This window comes from Brachionichthys hirsutus, chromosome 7 (assembly GCF_040956055.1).
Source record: "Brachionichthys hirsutus isolate HB-005 chromosome 7, CSIRO-AGI_Bhir_v1, whole genome shotgun sequence".
Classification (NCBI taxonomy): domain Eukaryota; kingdom Metazoa; phylum Chordata; class Actinopteri; order Lophiiformes; family Brachionichthyidae; genus Brachionichthys; species Brachionichthys hirsutus.
This window is the reverse complement of record NC_090903.1, coordinates 14,915,829-14,926,350: the sequence shown is the minus strand read 5'-3', so window position 1 is coordinate 14,926,350 and position 10,522 is coordinate 14,915,829. Positions and strand designations below refer to the sequence as shown.

The 10,522-nt window shown below is 49.8% G+C and overlaps 1 pseudogene; it reads right to left on the bottom strand.

Moving 5' to 3' along the window:
• Positions 1-627: 627 nt before the first annotated feature.
• LOC137896150 (B-cell lymphoma/leukemia 11A pseudogene) overlaps positions 628-10,522 on the bottom strand; it is a 32,954-nt pseudogene continuing 23,059 nt past the window's right edge.

The following is a 10,522-nucleotide window of genomic DNA, read 5'->3' as shown; positions in this document are numbered from 1 at the left end:
AAGCTGATGCGTTATACTTTTTAAACCCTGTGTGAACATGGCATCTTTTAGAAGATCAGGATAAGTGCATTTCCAGGGTCGTTAGAAGAGGGTCAAATCAAAGACTGTTCACCGTCCATGTCACAAAACAAAACTGTACATGATATGCATTACAGTATGTATGCAGCATGGCTATCTTTCTTGTCTTTTCTCTTTTTGAAGAATAAAAAGAAAAAAACAGAACGAGAGAAAACAGCAACACATTTACTCAACAACTAACCAACCGGGGACAAGTTCTTTTCTTTTCTTTTCTTTTTTCTTGATTAGCAAAAAACATACTATGCATGCTGACTAATTCTTAAAATGGAAAAGGAAAACTCAAAAAAAGAAAATAGTACACAACATGTAAGTTATTGCACAAGAGAAAGGCTCGAAATTTTGCGTCAATGCAAGAGTATTGCCCCGATACAGATCATGCATTCAATGGGTAATGGAAACGGGGTGTGCTGGTGCAGAGCACATGGTCTTAAGCTTCCGACTGGCGAAAGTTGAGTGGTAGGGTCGGGGCAAATCTACAGGGGGCTGGGAATAAACGGGACTAATGGCGTACATAGCTGCGGAGGAAAAAAGGTCCCATAGTTCGGCCTTCTACTCTGACTTTATTTCGGCACTCAACGGACGGTCACTGTGCCATTTTTTCATGTGTTTCTCCAAGGTGCTGTAGACACTGAAGGGCATCTTACAAATTTCACACTTGTACACGTCCTTGCCGATCTGGCCGTGGGTCTTCATGTGGCGAGTAAGTTTGGAGCTCTGAGCACAAGCGTAATTGCACAGTTCACACTTGTAAGGTCTTTCTCCTGTGTGGCTGCGCCGGTGCACTGTCAGGTTACTGCAGTTCTTGAACACTTTGCCACAATACTCACATGTATCGCTCCTGCGGCTGTCCTTGGAGCCTGGCCGACAAGGAACCCCAAGGTGTGGCGTGCTGCCCCCGCTGCCCGTACCACTGCGGCCAGACATACCACCGTCCAGTTCCCCCGGAGGTGTTGAGAAACGTAGACTGCCATTCTCTGAGGAATGCTCAGACGAAGAGGCAAAGGGCGATTGTCTGGAATCCCCAAAGTTCAGGAAGGGGTCCTTGAGTTGTCTGGAGGCGGCGTAGCCAGCAAGCCACTGGGAGTAGACGTTGTCTGTGTTCGGGATTGTGGGAGTGGGAAGGTCAAACTCTTTTTCCAGCTTGATACGTTTAGTGAAAGGACTGAGTGGACTAGGGCTACCCAGAAGCAGTTTCTTAGAGAGGCCGACAGAGGCGGACTCGTTAGGCGAAGCTCCGCGCCCATTGACTGTCGAGACAGAGCACTCCTCTCCACGATCCGTTTCCAACACAGAGTCCCCATCACATATCTCGCGATTGTGGTGATGGTCTCGGTTGAGATAGTGGTGCAGGTGATTCTCCTGGGCCATGGAATTCCGTTTGTGTGCATTGAGTGCCTCGCTGAAGTGCTGCATGCTAGCCGCCAAACCCATCCCCTGCATGACCTCAGGGAGCGAGTGTGGAATCGACCCCTCATTGTTGACCGTTCCCAGCCGGCTTCCTATACCACCATTGTTTTCGTGTTGACGTGGCGCTTCAAGGTTCAAACCAAAGTGATAGCTGCTGTTGTGCCGTCTGCCCGTCCTTTCTCCATTATGCTCTACTTCTTCTTCTACCTCCTCTTCCTCCTCCTCCTCCTCTTCTTCTTCCTCCTCCTCTTCTTCCTCTTCCTCTTCTTCCTCCTCCTCCTCTTCCCCGTTCTCACGAAGCAGGCGATTATTCTCACTTTTCAGCTTGGCCACAACGGACTTAAGGGCGTTGCTTGCGCTGCCTAGGTGCTCGCTGGTTCCAGGCTCCGGAGAGGAGGAAGTCGAGAGCCCATCTTCGGACTTTCCCGTGTTTGGCGAGGATTTGTGCATGTGTGTCTTCATGTGGCGTTTTAGCTTGCTCGCCTGTGTACAAGCATGATCACACAGGTGACATTTGTACGGCTTCTCTCCTGTGTGGCTGCGCCGGTGGACTATTAGATTACTCTGAAACTTGAAGGCCTTGCCACAAAACTCACAACACTTTGATTTTAAAGTGGTGGTAGAGGATGGTGTTACCCCTGCTGAGGGAAGAGGGGTAGTAGGAGTGGTCTGAGAACCAACAGGTGACTGCATGGAGCCAGAGAGAGGAGGTGGGGTGGCAAGATATGGCGGTTTGCTGCCCCCTGCACCTCCAACACTTGTGCTTCCTCCTCCTGTCTGGAATGGCTGGAGTAAGCGCTGCATGGGGCTCGGCCGGCTTGGAGATTGTGGAGGAGAAGACCCTGAGGTGTTGCCCGCCAGCTCCCGTAGTCGCCTTGAGAAGTCCATTGTCGGGGGTGGGTCTAGGGGCAGAGGAGGATTGAGGCGCAGCACCCTGTCAAAGGCACTCGGGTGATGGGCTGCCAGCGCCAGCTCTTCTGGTCTTAGGTGGTGGTGGTCCAGGAGGTTCCTTGGAGGGGGGCTGAACAGGGGTGGTGTGGGAGGAAACCGCTGATGATGGCCCACACTCACACCAATACTGGTCCCAATTCCTCCCCCTGCTCCGACGCTGTCCCTTCCACCTGAGCCTGAGCCGGGGATGCGGAGGAAGTTGAAAGGGCTTGCATCAGGAGGCAGGTGGAGGCCGTGAAGTGGGGGCTGGGAGGGGCAGTTGGCACCCCCGCCAATGGAGGAAGGCCCACCCATTCGTGGGATGAGAGGGCTGCCGTGTTCACTTTCCAGGTAGATGCGGAAGCCATGGGTGTTCTGGGCGTGCTGCAGCAAGAACCAGGCACTGCCGTAGGGCTGCTTGCATGTGGTGCAGGTATAGGTGGTCGGCTCCTCCTTACCTGTGGAGACAGAGAGGAGAGGATCTGGTTAGGAAGAAGATAATCCAAGCAACATCCCTACGTCAGCCGTCTCTGAATGAATTACAGACTAGGTGAATTATTTGGAAGGTTAACCCTTTATAGGGCACTCATTGGAATGTATGTAGGAACTCAAATGATCATAAACAGTCACTTGCCCCATGAAGGGTTAAAGATGCTGCGTAGCATTCACACAGTAGCATGTAAACAGTACAGAGAAGTACCGGAGTCCATGAAGAAGAACTGTTTACAACATGAGAACCGAACTGTTCTAAAACATCTAAAAGTGGTCAGCGCTGGGCGTTAAGGGCTTTACAAATACAACAGCAGCTTTTATTGAGGTCATGCCCCACATGAGAAGCATGTGAGAAGTAGTTTTCAAGTGTGTGTGTGTGTGTGTGTGTGTGTGTGTGTCTGTTCTCCCCCCCCCGACTGCTCTGGGACATAATTTCTCCTTTTATCCGACTGTGTCTCGTCTATTGTCAGCAGCAGAAGAAAGAAACGGGGATATCCCGGTAGACCGCCGCTTCCCACTGATCTACCGAAACAGACACACAACACAACAACACAACCCGCAACGCAGGAGAGGCTAAATCCATCTGTAGCAAAAATCATACCCGTAAGAAAACGTTTAGTAAAGACTCAGAATGCCCCGATGTCGCTGACTGAGCTAAATCTTAGCTTACGACCGGCCAGCCGGCTCGACACTTTTGTACTTTTGCGCCGGAGCCACAAAAGATTTAGCACACTGGAAAAGACAGATCGCGCTGGGACGGCATGGTGGCATAGTGGTTAGCGCTGTCGCCTCACAGCAAGAGGGTACCGGTTCAAATCCCAACTGTGCAGAGTTTGTATTTCCTACTCATAGTAAGTCACATTTACCTGCTTTACATAAAACATGATAGCGCGGAGTTAAATAAGATTTTGTAAACCTCGACTGGGTGCCCTGACGGAAAAATTCTGTCCGTACTTTAACCAACGCTGGCACATACAAATGCACATATTCCCGCCCGTGCAGGCTGCAACAGGAGAGGAAAACCAAGCCGCTAGCAGCCGCTATTAACCACAGATTAATTCAGCATAAATTTACCATTATCAAACATTTCCTCCAAAAATACAGAAATAAACATTTGTGCAAAAAGCGATATATTTCAAATCTTAGTGTCCAAACGGCCGTCATACATAATAATTTGACAAATTGCTGCAATATTTTTGTTAAATCAGAATGAATAAACAAGCATCGTCCCCGGGGGTCGTGATATGGATGCTAATTGTTTTGTTTGTTTTTTGGAGGGGGGGGGGGGGGGGGGGGTTGTTGCAACCTGGCTGGACCGTAAATTACCAACATCCCATTAACACACAAGCAGATAAAGTGGGTTGCAAAAATAGACAAATTGGGACGTATCAGCCGCTAATTACCGGCAGAACAAATATGGAGAATTAGCAGTGGCACTAAAAGGCTGCCGTACTTTACGTGGAAGCTTTTAAACATCCAAACGTCGCAATTCAGCTGCAAAGAGAGTCAAACAGGTTGTTGTGAAAAAAGAAAACTGGGCCAACACGTACTTTTTCCTCACGCTACGGGAAGCACCGCCGGGCAAAAACAAACACAATCATCGATTCAAACGGACAGCGCCGAAAGGTAACTCTCTTCCCCTCCTCTTTCTGACCATCCCTCGCTTTCCGTTTCTCTGTAAACACACTCTTATCCCACATGACCAACAGTTTGGAAAGGCAGCTAAATTATGGATCATTAAAATCGGCACAAATTACCACTAATTGCGGCCACCTGCGCCGGATCTAACCTGCGAATATCATTTGCATTATTAGGACCACAGAGAGTTCATTCATTTATTCATCCTTCCGTCCCCGACGCCGACGTCCTGACAGTAACGCGTCTCCTTTGGTGCAATCAAGAGACGGGTTATCTTTTTCGTGCACATTTCGTGCACGTCCTATGCGAATCAACATTTACCCCCCGGGAGGCGGCGGCGGGGGGGGGCAGTTCTGTCTGCAGTCGATCCAAATATGAATCTTCTATCGGTCAATTTTTCAACCAAATATGTCCTCACTTTGTTCTTTTCATCTGATTTGGAGTCATTTCGTTCTTTTGAAACCCATCCATCCATCCATCCATCCATCCGTCCGTCCGTCCATCCATCCATCCGCTTTGCGAGTCACAGGAGTCGCTGGATGAAACCCGGCGCATTAGCAGCAGCGCTCCCCTCCTACATCCGACTCATGCATGGAAATACTACCATGAAAATGAGGCTGGTGGAAGGCTGCATGATAAAACTTCATAAGAGGGATTTGTGTTTCCAAAGATGTTTGAGCAAAACAAGTGCACGGCACAATAGTGCAAGTCTTGCACCGACGCTCCGCTCTGACTCGCAGCTCAGACTCGTCTGCACACTGATTGAAACTGTAAGGTTAATGGATTTTAGAGTAGGCGACCGCTCCACTCTGTCTCCCTGTAATATACTCCCATCAGCCACTTCATTAGGCAAACTCTCCACCACTGGGAGGTAGAAAAATGAAGAGAGAAAGCCGAATGGCGATTGGGAGATGAAGATGGATGGAGTCGCGGAGAGGGAACGAAAGAGACGAGATGGGAGAAGCCGCGTCTCGGATTTAAGTTTGGGCCGAGGTGACGGATAGCTGCTCCAACTTTTACCTCTGGTTCCAGCAGGAATGGGAACGACGGGGAGGGGAGCGATAGCATCGGGCTCTTTACCTGAAGAAAATGTCAGCGCCACATGAAGCCACTCATATGAGACGACGCACACGTTTCCGAAATGTCCTAGCACTCGACGGCGGCCGTGATCCGGCGACAAGCACGGGAATTAAGCCCTATTAAGCCAAGGGCAGCGCCTGGACACACTCAGGTGGCGTTGGATGGGAGACGGCGGCAGTGAGGCAGCTTAGCTCGTGTTTCATGACTCCTGAGGGTGGGTGTGTGTGTGTGCGTGCGTGCGTGTCCCTCTCAAAGTGCAGCCCCGATCCAGTGGCTTACGACCAGGAAGCGACGGAGCCTGCAGCCGCAGAGACGAAGCCGTCTTGCTTGTATTTTAAGTGAATTGATTACTCCGTGTCGTCCGTAGTGTGTGAGTGTGTGTGTGTGTGCGCGCGAATGGCTGTCTGTCTCTGTGTGGCCCCGCGATGTGCTGGCGACGTGTCCGGGGTGTACCCCACCGCTGGTATAGACGACGGATGGATGCTCCTGGGCTTCGCCCCGGCTCGGCCGGTGCACACACAGCCCGATCCGGATAATCGGGACTTCTGTGTTTAACAGTAAAAACTAAATTCCTGCTGCGGCTGGAAACAGTCGGACTCACACATGCATCTGTGTGGGACGTAAATGCGGTGCACATTTTAATTGCTGGCGTGGAGGATTGTCCGCATACAGTGTTTGATATGCACGGCGCCGTTCCCGTCCGGGATGCGTGGGGCCTGTTTGTGGCGCCATATGGAACGCTTGCGAGCGTGCACAGAAGACGGCAACACATTTACATGATAAAACTTCCCTTCGGCGGATCCACCTCAGAACATCAACCTGCAGGACTGTGTGTTCTCCAGCCAGCCGTGCTGTCCTATAAATTAGCCGAATTGGCGCCGGTATATCCGTCTCGGACCAGCTGGGAAGCCGGAATGGCTGCCAGGTCTTGGCGACCGGTGAGAACAAACCCATCTCTATCCGACTGATCTTATATGAATTTCATATTTACAATCTCACTCCGCTCCCCGTTTATCTCCTGGGATCTTCCCTCTCCATCGCTTCGTCCGTCCGCCTCTACTCCCCCCCCCCCCCCCTTGCCCATAAGTTGTAAGCGCCGTCTGACTTTCTTTGTCCCTCCCTCTCTCCACCCACCGTTGGCTCTCGGTGGCGTCCTTGGCCGGCTCCACCTCTGGGTGAGATGATGGTAATTGAGGTAATGGAACATCGCTGAAACAGGATTAGCGACGCATACTGGGAGTGAGGGACAATGTCCCTTAATACAATTTGGGATTCGTTTCTGAGCCTCAGGCTTTCAGGATCTGCTGCTTATCTTTACATCTGGGCTCCGCCGGTCGTCCCCGTCACATCCTGCACGACCTCAGAGGAGCTGCACGGACACGGATGCTCACGTTCTATTAAACTGCATGCGTGTTATAACGTCTGAACCTCCAGTGACGCATATTTACACGTTCGCATCCGTCAAATAGATGCAAAGAAAGACAATAAACAAACCGTAAGGGTCATAAAGCAGCGGCGGAGGAGCGGAGGATGGTTACGAGGCAGTAAACGAAGAAATAGAAAGTGTTTAAGGTCGGAACTTGTTATAATATCCCACTAAAATGAGATCATTTGACAGGGGTGCGACTGCAGCGTGTTTTAACGTCTATATTTGGGAGAGCAGGTTTAGTTTCGTTGCGGAATACTAAACATTTAAGCTAGTTAAAGGGCAGACGCGGCGTTCTCTCTTCTCGTTTACCCGAACAGAAAGGAATCCCGCTGAAGTGGTCGTAATGTTCCTTTAAATGAAGGTGCTCTGCTTCAGGATGTCACGCAGGCTATAATCTGCAGGATTCACGTTACGGCGAAACACGGATGTAATCCCTGCGCAATGAGAAGTTGTTTTAGCTTCCCTCTCCTTGTTTGGCCCACATATATTTACAGCGACACACAGAAGCGTTTCCCGATCGTCCTCCTGCAGCTGATCCACTGCCCTACTTCACTTCAATAAAAACACGCCGTCTCCGCTGTCGCAGCCCCGCCTGTCCTCCCTCCATCATCACCCACTTAAGTGCAACCGCGGTGGCGTTTCGGCTTCTGTCCCGCCCGTCAGCTCTCCTCCCCCTCCCACGTGAAACTCTTGTTAGCCTAAGTGCGTCTCTTTTTGTCTTATCATTTTCGTTGATGCGTGTTCTCGAGATGAAACGCTCGACGCCGACCACACTCGCGCTGACGGGCATCCGATGTAAAGGCGACATTTAAGGACTTCCAGAAAGAAGCGATTCCCCCAATTATCTGCACCTCTGTTCAAACGTCCTTAATAACTAGACAATCCGCTGGCGGCGCGTCCGCTTCCTCCTCGCACACTGCAGCACCAAAAACATAGAAACCGACAGCGAAGGGCTCTTTAGTCCAGCAGATGCCTTTGACCTTTGACCTGCACCAATAGCCACCACTTTCTATACCCTAAATACACAGAGTTCTTCCATGATGGCAGGATGTTCAACCTTAAACTTAAATCAGGAGCAAAGTGAATATTGTCTGATCATCTTTTGTGCCATCTATCGTGTTTGTGGACTTCTCAAAGGACAGAGACCTGCAGACCTTCAGACCTTCAGACCTGCAGCGCAAGGTCTGAAGGTCTGAAGGTCCTTGTGGATGCGCACAAGGAATTGACGTTCCTGCATTCTATTGCTTTGGAGATTGTAAAATCTGTCCTGTAATTTGTGCTCAATCCCACTGACGAGCAAACTGCTCCACGGTGGAGATAACAAAACCGCAAATTCACTCATCTTGAAATATTTAATCACTTTTTTTGCGGTAAAATAAAAGTTTGCAAAGTTAAAACTGAACAAACAATAATAATAAAAAAAAAACAACCTCAAACATCTTCTCTTCTTTAAAAGAAAGTGTTTTATTCATCTGAAGAGTTGTCAGACTCACAGATATCGAACATCAAGGTGAAAAAGCGACCGTGCCGTCGCCGGTAAGCCGATATCGGTTTAGCTTAAAATAGCTGCAAACGGCTTGTTCAAAGAGAAATACTGATCCTGCATTTTATGGAAGGACTATGAAAGCATTCGAATTACCAAAAGCAACAATGGATTATTGAGCCTGCCTGATTACACGCTGCGTGTCCGTGTGTGTGTGTGTGTGTGTGTGTTCGCGGCCCCGCTGAACAACCACGCACTCGATGCTGATAAGCAAGTATATCCATACAGAGAGTGTGTGTGTGTGTGTGTGTGTGTGAGATATATCAATACCGTCTGTCTCTGTGTTTAAAACCCCCGCTGAGCTACAAACTGCACAGACTGTGTCACTACAGATCTGCGGGTTCCGTCGACGTCCTCGTGACAAACTTTGCTTTTCTTTCTATTTGTGAACGTGAAAAGTCGCTCTAATGACACAGCCACGCCCTAAACTGTGTTAAAAGACATCCACCTGGCTTTATGGAAGCGTTCGAGCCGTGTTCAGGTAGACGTGTTCAGGGAGACGTGTTCAGGGAGACGTGTTCAGCTAGACGTGTTCAGCTAGACGTGTTCAGTAGACGTGTTCAGGTAGACGTGTTCAGCTAGACGTGTTCAGCTAGACGTGTTCAGTAGACGTGTTCAGGGAGACGTGTTCAGGGAGACGTGTTCAGCTAGACGTGTTCAGCTAGACGTGTTCAGCTAGACGTGTTCAGCTAGACGTGTTCAGGGAGACGTGTTCAGGGAGACGTGTTCAGGGAGACGTGTTCAGTAGACGTGTTCAGCTAGACGTGTTCAGTAGACGTGTTCAGGGAGACGTGTTCAGGGAGACGTGTTCAGTAGACGTGTTCAGGGAGACGTGTTCAGGGAGACCTGTTCAGCTAGACGTGTTCAGCTAGACGTGTTCAGTAGACGTGTTCAGCTAGACGTGTTCAGCTAGACGTGTTCAGCTAGACGTGTTCAGGGAGACGTGTTCAGGGAGACGTGTTCAGGGAGACGTGTTCAGGGAGACGTGTTCAGGGAGACCTGTTCAGGGAGACCTGTTCAGCTAGACGTGTTCAGCTAGACGTGTAGACAACAAACAAACAAACAAACGGGCGTGGCGTGGCGAACGGCACCTCCCTCCTCACCAGACAGAAAACACAGTCAAGCATCAAACACTGACAGTCAGTGACCGGGTGAACCCTGGATCAATAAAGTGATTGATCATTTAATGGATCAATGACGGTGTTCATGGAACACTCTGACTGGTTTGAATACAGGACTCAAGAATCAGAACCAGAACCAGAACCAGAACCCGTCTGAATGAAGTTTACAGAACAATAAAAACAGGAACATTGGTCAGGTTAGAAAGGTTTACTGGAATTACTTATCCTTGAAGCACGCGCACACACACACACACACACACACACACACACACACAGATCTCCGAGTCCTCTCCTCCACCCAGTTGGTTTCATCCCTCCATCTGTCCATCAACACTGCTTACAGGTGGCTGTCCCCTCCCTCCGTCCCTCACTCGTCCTCCTCTCTTTCATTGCCGGAAAGGAGGAGGAGAGGAGAGGGGGAATCAAAGAGGGGGGGGGGGGGGGTTAAGGTGAGGAGAAGAATGCGATGAGAGAAGATGAATCACTGAAACACAGCAACATGTGGACAAGCTGCGGCTCGCCGCTGCCAAAAAAGCCCTTAGCCTTTCCGTTCCTCCACTCCCTCCCTCTCTCCCTCCATCCCCCCATCCTCCCCTCCCAGGTGGGAAGCACTCAGTGTCGTCTCTTTAATTGTATTCATCCGACAAGGCCGATCGATAGAGGACATATTTAATACAAATTTATGACTATTAGCCATCAGCGATAAAAAGCCACTCTTTTTCTTTGCTAGATAGCTCTTGCTTGTGGTGAAAGAGAGAAATAAGGGAGGAGGAAGGAGAAGAAATGCAATCCACCCTGCTTTTA